General features: G+C 38.1%; 1 long non-coding RNA gene across 1 annotated transcript in view; it reads left to right on the forward strand.

The window, feature by feature from the left end:
* The window catches only part of LOC135712531 (uncharacterized), a 583229-nt gene that overhangs the window by 324967 nt on the left and 245681 nt on the right, over window positions 1-12581 (forward strand). Inside the window, exon 2 of the long non-coding RNA XR_010518654.1 lies at window positions 2347-2373. This is a non-coding gene — a long non-coding RNA (uncharacterized LOC135712531). The remainder of the gene's footprint in view (window positions 1-2346; window positions 2374-12581) is intronic.

Raw genomic sequence — 12581 nt, forward strand, 5'->3', positions numbered from 1 at the left:
AAATGCAATCATCACATTAGAATAACCAATTAACTAGAACAAAGATGAAGAGCCAAAGGCTAACCAATTGAAATGCTAAACCAAATTTTGAAACATAAAAAAACCAGAAAATAAACGTAAATTTTACTACTAACACTGTTCAAGCGTCAGTTTGTGTTAGTTCCTTATGAGAGTCTGGACTGGCTAATGTAAATGTTAACAAAAACTGCTGTTCAGTCAAATTGTGTTTCCAGATGAAAATGAAATATTTAATGCTCTGGTCTTACGTCCCACCAGTCCTCCTATTCCAGCACAGTGTTCCAAAGTGTCGAGGGGGGCAACTAATTCTCAACCTCCATTTGTTGAGAAAGAGAGAGAGAAAGACATGCGACAGGAAAAAAAAAGTTTCTAAAGGCTTTGAAAAAGCCTACCCAAGGCTGATTTTCCAAACACAGCAAACCGTAATCACGTACGCTGGCTCTTCCGGAAGGTATATGGGTCTTTGTCGCCATCATTGTCGAATTCGTTGCCGGTCGTTTTTGCTGTCATCTTTGCTCCATAGTGTTAGTCGTAGGTACAAGGGGGTTGTCATCTTCTTTTGCTTCTTCAAAGAGACAAACGGAAGCAATGATGGTGGGCTTCTGGAAACCATCAAGATGCACTGCACATCCGCTCAAGTACAACGAGGACAACCAGAATGGGGTTGCAGTCAGTGAGGCCAAGAAAATGCCGGTGGTTGATGTTGGAGATGTTTCCGACACTAGGAGGAATATAAATGATAACGAAAAGGTGGAATAAATTTACCTTGTGGGGACAGAGCGACATAGCACTGGATTATACCAAACAAACGACTGACGTTGTTTGCTTCGGCAAATCCTGTCTGTTGGGCTGGGCAAGCGTGAACATGGACCCGGTCCGGAAGTCAGATTTTATTTGACGCAAGCAACAAGACCTTCATCCGTTTCCTTTTCGAAAATGTTGGTTTATTTGGCTGATCACTGTTGTTGTGTACATTTTAGGTGACAATCGTTCCGGGAAAGTTTAAAAAAATTGAGTTGGATTTTTTTGTGGTAATGATGAATATTTTTGAATAGCACACAGCATTGAAACACGGTTGTGATAAGCCTCAGCAGAAGCATAAAACCATTAGCCCTCCGATTGAGACAGTAGCAAATAACAGTTAATGGTGTGAAAGGTTGCATCGAGTAGCAAATGGCTCTTGGTCCTATTTCCGCTGGCTCACAGGAAAGCAATCTATCATAGCTGTACCTTCCAGGGTCGATCCAGACTCTACATGCCTAATCTGTTACATCCCACCACAACAGCAGGCTATCCACAGTACGATAGTTACCAACAGGATCGCTCGTCGAGGTCCTCATCCTTCTCCGTCGTCGTCGGTTGTTGTGACGGAAGGACGTCGTTGTTGGAACGGAAAAGTTTCTGCGGGTTTTGTGTTAATTATGGTTGTCTTCCGTCAAACCGGTGCGGTGTACATCTACGTGTTGTCGATGTGGTTCCTCCCTTTTGTCGACTTTCAATTTGCACAGTCATTAGTGTGTTGTTTGCGAAGGATTGACCTCAGAAACAGGGGACCTGGTTCTTGATGAGACATCTGTACACGAGAAGAATTCGAAAAGAGAATTGTACGGAAGTATTAAGTTTGAGGTTCATCAAGCTGGCAGGCACGCACTTTTTCATATCCTACCACCACAAAACAGCTAGATCGATCTGATTAAAGTTCACGTCTCAAACTTCCATCCGTGTACGTCGAAATCAACACCCGTACAGCCTTCTTGGAGCTTGGACCCTCAGCAAGTCCGTTTGAGTTTGCATTGCACAGAACCAATCGTGAAGTCAACTTTGATTGCGTGCTTCAAAGTTTCCCCAGAACTTGGGAACACAACTGATCTTCCCGGTGCGCTAATTGGAGGGTTTCTACCCCCCCCCCCCACAACACTCTAACTGGCCATCATCGTCGAATTCGTGTGCGGTTTCTGTGGTATTTAACATTAGCGCATTTCAACCAACCGGAACCACGTTTGTGTTGTTTGTTTGTTCGTGAAGCCACGAGCCCGGTGTTCCTTGGCTGATTTACTATCCTTGTACGTCCGTCCCGCGTTAAAACTTGACTGCAGATTCATTATGGCTGTTTGGCACGGCAGAAGACAATACTTTTCCCTCAAGTGACTCGAGCGTGAGAATGCAAAATACCGATGGTGAGACTGGGGTATTTCCAAGTATGGCACGAGTTTTACTCGTTTTCTTGTTTTACACTTTTCAAACCAAACTGTATTTGTACGACACGAATTTTGCTAACGTGATTTTTCACCTGCTGATTTTGTTTTTTTTTTCCTGTTCCACTTTCAGAATCTCGTGTCAGAAGCAACCGGAAAGGTAAGTTGTGTATTCACATGGATAAATAGTGCATCGCCCGGGGATGATGGAAAAGTTTATTTTGGTCGCAAACACACCAGTCAGTGAGCTTTGGTATGACGGCGGTGGTTTTGTCAGCATGTTCCTAGCGAGGAATCGACGATGCAGAGCTACGGACACGATTTCGATGGGGATTTTGCGAAAGAGACTGCTAGGGGTGAAGCAGAAGGCATGTTTTCTGTACTCGTTTGAACCGGGCGATGAAGTGACCGGAAATTTTGTGGCACGTTTCCCTGTGGTGGGTACGACATGGGCGCTTACAGTTTTTTTTTTTTGGGAACGAGAGGACTTTCATCCGTGTCCAACACGGAAGGTAATCCGGGATGGTTTTGCTCCAGGAAATGCACTACTTTCAGTTGGATGCAATGGTCATCGTCGCCGTGGTCGTTGCTAGTGCATGGCATTTTTAATCAAGTTTGGTTATCTGCTCGGGTGCTCTATTTAAGAATTTTGTTTGATTTCATCTGGTTTCCGATCGAAGGCAGAGACCAGAGTATGTGGTTTGATGAATTGGCCTTCAATCAATCAGCACAAGAGTGAGATGGGCATTGGCGTAGCTAATGGGGGTGCCAAGGGGGCCAGGCCCCCTCCAGAATTTTCGGTGTTTTTTGACTCACCGGTATTTTGTCAAGCTTGTCAAGTTCGATGTTACTATTTAACGGCCATTTATCAAATTGGACCACAAACAAACAAGTTCTTTATGTTGACTACTTTTCTTATGTTTTGGACTAGAAGAAACAATTTTGAGAAAGTATACTATATCGATATTTAATCTATGGCATAATAAGACGCCTTGTGGTAATACAAATTAGCACTGAGCCCAGGGATTTTTCTCACTGGAGTGCACAGAGTGGGGCAAGGTGGGGGCAATTGCCCCCCTTTTATAAATAAGATTTTTATTTTCACATTTACACAATTAGAATGTAAAATAACTTGATTTCTTGATAACTTGATTTGAAGGTAAAATAACTTCATTTCATAATATAAGTCACTGAAAACCTTTTATTGTGTCAATTCCTTTGAGATGGTGCCTGAAAATTGCACCACAAAGGTGCGTGAAGGGACAAACTTCAATGAAATTTTTTGGTCAAAAATTGCACTACAGTGGTGCATACAAAAAATTTCTGGTGTTATTTTTTTGTTCAAGGTGGTTAATGGAGGGTTAAAAGAAGAGGGTAAATTTAAGGTTGAAAAAATTCACCTTCGTGGTGGTAAATAGAAAAAAAAAATTTTATTGAATATTTCTGGTGCAAAAATATCATCAATGTGGTGCATGGAGGGACTAATCAAAATGAATAATTCTGGTGGAAAAGTTGAATCACGCAAAATTGAATGTAGAAGCAAGGTTTATTCATTTTTACTGGTGCATTATTTGTATCGTTCTGATGAATGCAAACTTCATTGAAAATTTATGGTGGAAGATCTGCACCATTCTGGTGCATAAAGAGGCAAAGCCAGAAAATTGCACCACAAAGGTGCATGGTGAAACAAACTTCACTGACAAGTTTTGGTGCAACGTTCTGGTGAATGGAGGACAAAATATTCATCGCTCTGATAAATGAAATGAACAGAACATTTATGGTGGAAAATCTGCACCGTTCTGGTGAACGGATGGGCCAGGTTTTCAGAAATTTTGGGTCTTAAATTTGCATCCTTCTATTCAGTAACAAATATTAATAATAATTTCTGGTGTAAAATTTGCACCATTCTGATGATTGGAGGAAAGCTGCTTTACTGAAAATTTATGATGAAAAATCTGAAAATAGGACAAGCTTTATTTGGTGGAAAACCTGCAACATTCTGATGATAGGAGAAGCCAGCTGTATTGAAAATGGAAAAAAGGAAATCTGCACGAATCAGAAGATTGGGAAGCAATTATTATTGAAAATTAACGGTGGAAAATTTACACCATTCTGGTCAATTGAAATTTTCTGGTGTAAAATCTCCTGGGGGCAAGTTTGTATTGAAAATTTATAGTGTAAGATTTGCAACAATCTGCTGTCTGGACAGGCAAGCTGAATGGACGGACAACTTAGACTTGACTTCCGAGAAGAAACTCAAGGGTATTGAATTCTGAGGACTGTTCTAAAAGAATAGATTTCTGGGGATGATCCCATGATTATTCTGCGAATAATTTCTAGTGAATCCTGCAGATAGTTTCACAACAATTTCGAAAAGAATACCGAGAGAATCAAATTTTGAATGCAATTCCAAATGGATGTTGAGAAAAATTTCGAAGGAATTCCGAGGATAATTTTAAGCTCATTCTGGGAAGAATTTCTGGAGAATACAGAGGAAATTCTTCTGAAACTTTAGGAAAATTTCAGTTCCAAGGTGTTCTAAGAAAAAAAAAAGTTCTAAATTTTCCGAGAAGAACCTCAAAGACATTCAATTCTTAGGACAGTTCCAAAATATATCTGGGGAGAATTTAAAGAAAATTTTGCGGATAATTTCTAGTGCATCCTGCAGATAGTTCCAAGATAATTTCGAAAAGAATACCGAGAAAATTAAATTTTGAGTGAAATTCCAAAGGGATTTTGAGGGAAATTTCTCGAGAGTACCTAGAGTAGCTCATTCCGGGATTTTTTTTTTTTCTGAAACTCTAAAGAAATTTCAGTTCCAATGTGTTCTGAAAACAAAAATAATGAAGAGTTCTAAGTACAATTCCAGTGGACTTCTGAAATGAATTTCAAAAGAGCTTTTAGGAGAGTTCTAAAAAAACCGAGAAGAACCTCAAGGATATTGAATTCAGAGGACAAATCAAAAGGATTTCTGGGGAGTATCCCAAGAAAATTCTGCGAATAATTTATAGTGAATCCTGCAAATAGTTCCAAGATAATTCCGAAAAAAATACAGAGAAAATTAAATTTTGAATGAAATTTCAAAGGGAATTTGAGGATAATTTCTAGCTCATTCCGGAAATAATTTCTGGATAATACTGAGGAAATTCTTCTGAAACTCTAAGGGAATTTCAGTTCCAAGGTGTTCTGAGTAAAAGTCAAGAAGAGTTCTAAAAATAATTCCATAGGACTTCTGAGAAGAATTTCAATAGAGCTCATAGAGTTCTAAAATTTTCGAAAAGACCCTCAAGGAATTCTTAGGATGGACTTTTTTGCAACTGTATAAAGTTTAAGGACAGCTTTTGGATTCCCTAATTGAAAAGCTGGTATTAGTTTGCCCTTGGTCTATTATTGTCTTACTAATAATCTTCTCTGAAAATTTCAAGTCATTTTTTTACCGTGGTTGAAAAGTTACAGCTGTTTATGTGCTTTGCAATAAATTCGAGATTGTCCTTTGCATCATGTTTAAAACATGTTGAATGTTCGGCATCAGTTCCTGTCACCCCGACTGGCGGTCCTTTGGGACAGGGTTGAGATGCTCAATCCTTCGCATAAGTCGTAATTCCGTTAACAATCCTGTACTCGCTTGTCAAAATAGTTTTTTTTTTCGCTTTTGTTCCAATCGTTACATATTTTTTAAACCTTGATAATGATCCTATTAGCCTTGGCATTTAGTTCAAAATTTGAAAAAAATAGAACTATAATTTTCGCTAAAAATGACCAAGTTTAATGTACTTGCAACGTTAATAGTAAAGTGTAACTACAACAGCATAAAAGGGCTTTTGTAAGCCTTGAAATATTCAAATATAACTGTAACGATTCCTTCAAAATATACAAAAACGTACTGTACAAAATTTCAAACAGGTAACTGAATAAAAGATGATACTAGTAGAATATATTTTCTTTGGTTCATATTTTTAATGAAGAGCATGACGCAAAACATTATTACAACGATTCCTACAGGGTTCAGAAATTGGGTTCAGAAATTGGAAGAAAGCGACCGAGTTGCTGGGCAAACACAATCGCAGTGACCCATGTTGGTAGTATGGAAGCGTGGAAAAATTTCAAAACCAGGAAGAGTATCGACGAAGAACTGGACCACCAAAAAACAGCCAGTACACAAGTAAACGTATTCAAAATGACATGATTACGTTGTTACACAATATAGTGTTGCGTAACATTGCGAAAACCTTGCGAGAAAAACCAGTGGCAATAATTGCAGATGAGACGAGCGATTGTGGCCACCCCGAGCAGTTGGTGATTGTCATCAGGTATATTGATAATGATTAAATTGCCATTGGCTGTCTGAAAGCAGTTTGCATTGAAAAAGATGAACCACCACCGGAGCGAAAAATAAATAAAATTAGCTAAATTGAACAGTAGGGAAACAGTATTGGGTGGACAGCACCATCCACCACGCACTTTAGAGTACTCCCCATCCCCAGATTAAATGCACCATAGAAAAAAAAATGCCCCTCCTTAACAAGATTCCTGTGCACGCTGGTGATTTTTCTTTAACTTCTGGGAACTTCGCAAACCTTCAAGGAATTCTAAGAAATATCATAGAAATTCAGGATACTTATTATGAATACAGCAAACTTCATAGATATTTAGATAAAGTCGTAGAAATAAGGATATTGGAAAAGTTACGAAAACTGCGTAGAAATGGAACATTTATTTAAGTTTGGGGAGCTTCGTAGAAGTTAAGGAACCATTATTTTATTTCAGGGAAGCTCATTATTGATCGGGAACCTCCAATTATTTTCAGGGCACTTTTTTGAAGCATCATGGACTTGGAATAGTTGTGGAAATTAAGTACAAATTCAAGAAATTTAGTTCGTGAAACTTCGAGGCAAATCAACAAGAAACTTAGAAGTGCAGCAAACTTTGTAGGAGTTTTGCGAATTTCATAGCATTTTGAGGAGCTGCGTAAATCTTCATATAAGAGTAACAAATAGTGAAAAAGTTCAGAGAATTGTGTAGAAGGTCTAAAAATAGTTCAATAAACTTCTAAAGGCCCAAGCACATTAGATCCAGATCGGACGCGTGGCGTCAAAGTGACAGCTAAATCTATTGTCTAAGTATCAAATTTACGCCAACGCAACGCAAACGGATCTAATGTGGGTGGCCCTTAAGAGTTTAAGGGATCCTTTTTTTTAACTCTTTAGTTGTTCCAAATTCAAAATAAATTATATTTCATTTTAACCTAGGTGCTCCAGTTACTACAGTTACTTACCAGCCTTAATTGCTATGATATATATCTAAGTGTTTTTACATTGTTCCTGCCTTGGAAATTCAGTATTTTAAACAGGTTTTTTCAACCTGCATGTCAGTATAACAATTGAAATCAAAAAACTAAAAACTGACACTAAATCTTATCTAAGTATAAAGGGAATTAATCGTTGCAATTGAGGATTGCAACGATTTTTGCCTGAAATTTCTAATTATTTTGTTGGACATTTGTTCTAAAGTCTCAACATTCGAAATTCTTTGAAATCGGTAGTACTGTATCAGGGAGGCAACTTCAAAATCATCTTCAGAACTTTGTTCTGAATCCTTTGAAGTGCTTTTTTCCTGGTAGTGCAACAACTAGACCATATTGGCACAGCGTAAAGCATGGCTGGTCTAAAACCTTTTTTAAATATTAGAAGTTTATTCGTCAGGCAAAGTTTGGATTTCCTGTTTATAAGAGGATACAAACATTTTATATATTTGTTACATTTGGCTTGAATGCCCTCAATGTGATCCTTAAAAGTTAATTTTTCGTGAAGTGCTAATCCAAGATATTTCACTTGACTTGACCAAGAAATTGGAACTCCGTTCATAGTGACCATGTGACTACTACTAGGTTTCAAAAAGGAAGCTCTAGGCTTATGTAGATATATTATAAGTTGAGTTTTGGAAGCGTTGGGAGAAATCTTCCATTTTTGTAAATAAGAAGAGAAAATATCTAAACTTTTCTGCAGTCTGCTGCAAACAACACGAAGACTTCTTCCTTTAGCGGAAATGCCTGTGTCATCAGCGAAAAAAGATTTGTGGCAACCCTGAGGCAAATCAGGGAGGTCCGAAGTGAAAATGCGTTACAATATAGGCCCAAGAATGCTATCCTGAGGAACTCCTGCTCTAACAGGTAGTCGATTAGATTTGTAATTTTGATAATTTACCTGCAGAGTTCTATCAGTTAAACAATTTTGAACTAATTTCATAATATAAAGTGGAAAATTAAACTTTTTCAATTTAGCAATCAAACCTTCATGCCAAACACTGTCGAATGCTTTTTCTATGTCTAGAAGAGCAACTCCAGTTGAGTGGCCTTCAGATTTGTTTGAACGAATTAAATTGGTAACTCTTAAGAGTTGATGAGTAGTTCAATGCCCATGGCGAAATCCAAACTGCTCATCTGCAAAAATTGAGTTCGTGTTGATGTGAAGCATCATTCTATTTAAAATTATCTTTTCAAAAAGTTTACTAATTGTAGAAAGCAAACTTATTGGACGGTAGCTAGAAGTTTCAGCTGGATTTTTATCCGGCTTCAAAATTGGAACAACTTTTGCGTTTTTCCATACATCAGGAAAGTATGCCAAATGGAAACATCTGTTAAATAATTTTACCAAGAAAGACAAGGTACTCTCTGAGAGTTTTTCGATGAGGATATAGAAAATTCCATCATCACCTGCAGCTTTCATATTTTGAAACTTTTTAGTTATAGATCTTACTTCGTCCAAATCAGTCCCACAGGAATCATCAAAAAAAAAAAAAAATCCTGAGAGAAAATATTCAGATAATCCCGAGCAACCTGATTCTCAATAGGACTAGTAAGACCCAAACTGAAATTATGGGAACTCTCAAATTGCTTAGCAAGTTTCTGAGCTTTTTTCCAAATTTGTGATCAAATTTTTACCACCTTCCTTAAGCGCTGCAATAGGCTTTTGAGGTTTTTTCAAAATTTGTGTGAGTTTCCAAAAGGGGTTTGGAACTCGGGTCTAATTTCAAAACATTATTTTCAAAAGTTTTGTTCCTCAGGGCAGAGAATCGCTTTTCAATTTGTTTTTGCAAATCCCGCCAGATAACTTTCATGGCAGGATCACGCGTTCTTTGATATTGTCTCCTACGGACATTTTTAAGATGGATCAAGAGCTGAAGATCGTCGTCTATTATAATTGAATCGAATTTAACCTCGCATTTTGGTACTGAGGCAGCTCTTGCTTCAACTATAGAAGTAGTCAGAGATTCAAGAGCATAATTAATTTCATCTTTGGTTTTTAAAGGAATGTTTGGATCGAAGTTATATTCCATAAATGTTCGATATTACTCCCAATCAGCTCTATGGTAATTGAAAGTAGAGCTGTTGGGATTAGAAATTATTTCTTGGGATATTTCAAAAGTTACTGGAAGGTGCTCAGAACCGAAGTCAGCATGAGTAACCAGTTGGCTACAAAGTTGACATGAATCAGTTAAGACCAAATCAATAGTGGAGGGATTTCTTGCTGAAGAAAAGCATGTTGGGCTGTTTGGATATTGAATAGTGTAATAACCTGCAGAACAATCATCAAACGGAATATTACCATTGGAATTGCTTTGAGCATTATTCCATGAGCGGTGTTTTGCATTAAAATCACCAATAATGATGAATTTAGACCTATGACGGGTAAGTTTCTGCAGGTCACCCTTGAGAAAATTCTTTTCCTGGCCTACGCATTGAAATGGCAAATAGGCAGCTATAAACGTAAGTTTTTCAAATTTTGTTTCAACAGAAACTCCCAAAGTTTCAAAAAACTTTGGTTTCAAATGAAGAAAGAATTTATGTTTGATTTGTCTATGAACAATGATGGCAACGCCACCACAGGCATGCTAGACATGCACAGTTGTACACACCAGTTGCTCATTTGTTAATAATTTTTCACTCAGTTGTTGAAATTTGTTTTTCTTTAAAGAAATTGATAGATTAGGATCACCAATGAATTTTTTACACATAAAGTCAGAGATGTGTATCGAGGATTTCTCACCTAATTTTTACAACGCAAAAACAAATACAGTAATTACTAGTATTGAAATCTACTTTTTTTCTAGTATCTAGTATCTATAGCAATCTTAAACTCTATTCTATCTACTGCTTCAAAAAGAACTATGTTTTGTCAACTGTGTACAAAATTATAAGTGAATGGGCAGTTAGTCACCAAAACTCTGTATGCCAAGCATGACCACAGGCTCCATCAAGACGATCATTTCTATAAAAAAAATAATTTGCGTCCTTTTTAACCTTATGGTCAGGTTTAAGGAACGTTTCATTTATAACGGAAATAAGCACGTTATGAACTCTCAAAAAGTTAAATAGCTAGTCTTGATTATCTTTAAGAGATCGAGCATTCCATTTTAAAATATTGATTGATTTAAAATTCGTTACTGCATTCCAAAGTCATGACAACATTGTTCCCCCTTTGGCCTCCCTTAGCTCAGTCGGTAAAGGCGCAGCTACAAAGCAAGGCCATGCTGGAGGTGGCTGGGTTCAATTCCCGGTCCGGTCTAGGAATTTTTCGGGTTGGAAAATTCTCGACTTCCCTGGGCATAGAAGTATGATTGGACTTGCCACACAATTATACAAATGCAAAAATGGTACAGGCATCGAAAGCTCTCAATTAATAACTGTGGAAGTGCACCTAGAACACTAAGTTGAGAGCACGCAATAAGCTAATATGCGATATGCAATAAGCTTGAAATGCGAAGAAGAAGAAGAAGAAGAAGAAGACAATATTGTTCGCAAATTTTACTCCAGCATCAAACATGGAGTTAGATTTAAGCATATCAGTAATCATGTCCATTAATGATTTCTGTAAAAATTCCATTTTAGGAGCAGTAATGCCTCCAAAGGTTGGTTAGTATTTGGATTTCTACCCGCTGCAATAGCAGTATAGGTAGCTCCATTAACTCGCTGAACATTGTTAGCAGAGAGGGGAGTAGGTACAGATGAAACATTTGAAGTAGGGGTTATATTTGTACCTACGGGTACGAATGAAGAATTTGTTCCTCGGTGACCGTTGTTAACAGCAGAGGAATTTGTACCTGGTCGGGAACGTGGAGCGTTTTCTACCTGTAGTTTAGAACGAGATTGTAGGATCACTTAGCGAGTCTTACATTCCTAAAAATGGACTTGTGGTTTTCACCACAATTTGAACATTTAAATTTCTCAGGATCTTCATTCACAGGACAGTCGTCCTTTGCGTGAGAGGAATCACCACAATTCATGCATTTAGCTGGCATGTACAATTTTTAGTTCCGTGACCCCAGCCCTGGAACTTACGGCACTGGGTGAGGTTTTGGAAATTTTCTCCAGGAACGTAAGGGTGGCTTTTTCCAAGGCCTTAAGGTTGTTTTGTTGCCAGGACGGGATTTCATTTTCATTTTGATTACTTGGAGTGGCACAACTCCAAGTAATTTTGCCAGTTCATCTTTGATCTGATCCAGGGATTCACCACTGGGCAGTCCTTTCATGACAACCTTGAACACACGTTCAGTTTTGGTGTCGTAAGTAAAAAATTTGTGCTGCTTCTCAGTAAGATACTTGAGAAGACATTTAAATCCGTCCAAGGTTTCAGTCAGTATACGGTATTCACCCCAACGTCCAATTTGTAGTGAAAACTTAACCTTCACGAGGTTCAAAAGTCCCATGTGAAGTGCATGGAAATCGGAAGTGGTTATCACAATAGGGGGAATCGTTTCCTTTTTGGCATTAAGCCGGGAAAGTTAACTAGAATTTTTCTTGGATGATGGTTCATTCTCATCATCCGTGAGCAAATCAAATTGATTGCTCAAATTAATTTCATCAGAAGGGGGATCAATAGTTTGCCCTTTTCTTTTGCGCTTAGGCGCCATGGTGGCAGTAATTTTTTTTTTATCCAAATCGACTTCCAAGCAGATACTGAAGGATCGAAGAGGAATTCCCAAATCGATATCCAAGAAGGATTACCTCGGGTAGGGTCCAAACAAGGATCGAAGGGGAATAAGAGTTGAAAAGGTAGAAATTTTACCGCTTGTGCACTGAAAAGTGCTGTTTAAATTTGTTGTAGCTTTAGGTAGTAGTAACACTTTCTTCATTAAAAAGCCAATAGATCCGCACGGAAAGAGAGCACGATTTGGACTGTCAAATAAAACTTATGTGAGGCACTCACAATATTGCTTAACAGATGTGGCACGAGAAAGTAGCACATGCTGACACAGTGACATGACAAAGTCTAGTTCGAAGTTAACTTGCAAGTAGGTAGAATCCAAATCAGATAGTGTGAAAGTGTGATTCAAACTGCCATTCCGGAAGCATACTGGAGAGCAGTCCAA

This window comes from Ochlerotatus camptorhynchus, unplaced genomic scaffold (assembly GCF_037179485.1).
Source record: "Ochlerotatus camptorhynchus isolate MF236.1 unplaced genomic scaffold, CSIRO-AGI_Acam_v1.1 ptg000491l, whole genome shotgun sequence".
NCBI lineage: Eukaryota > Metazoa > Arthropoda > Insecta > Diptera > Culicidae > Ochlerotatus > Ochlerotatus camptorhynchus.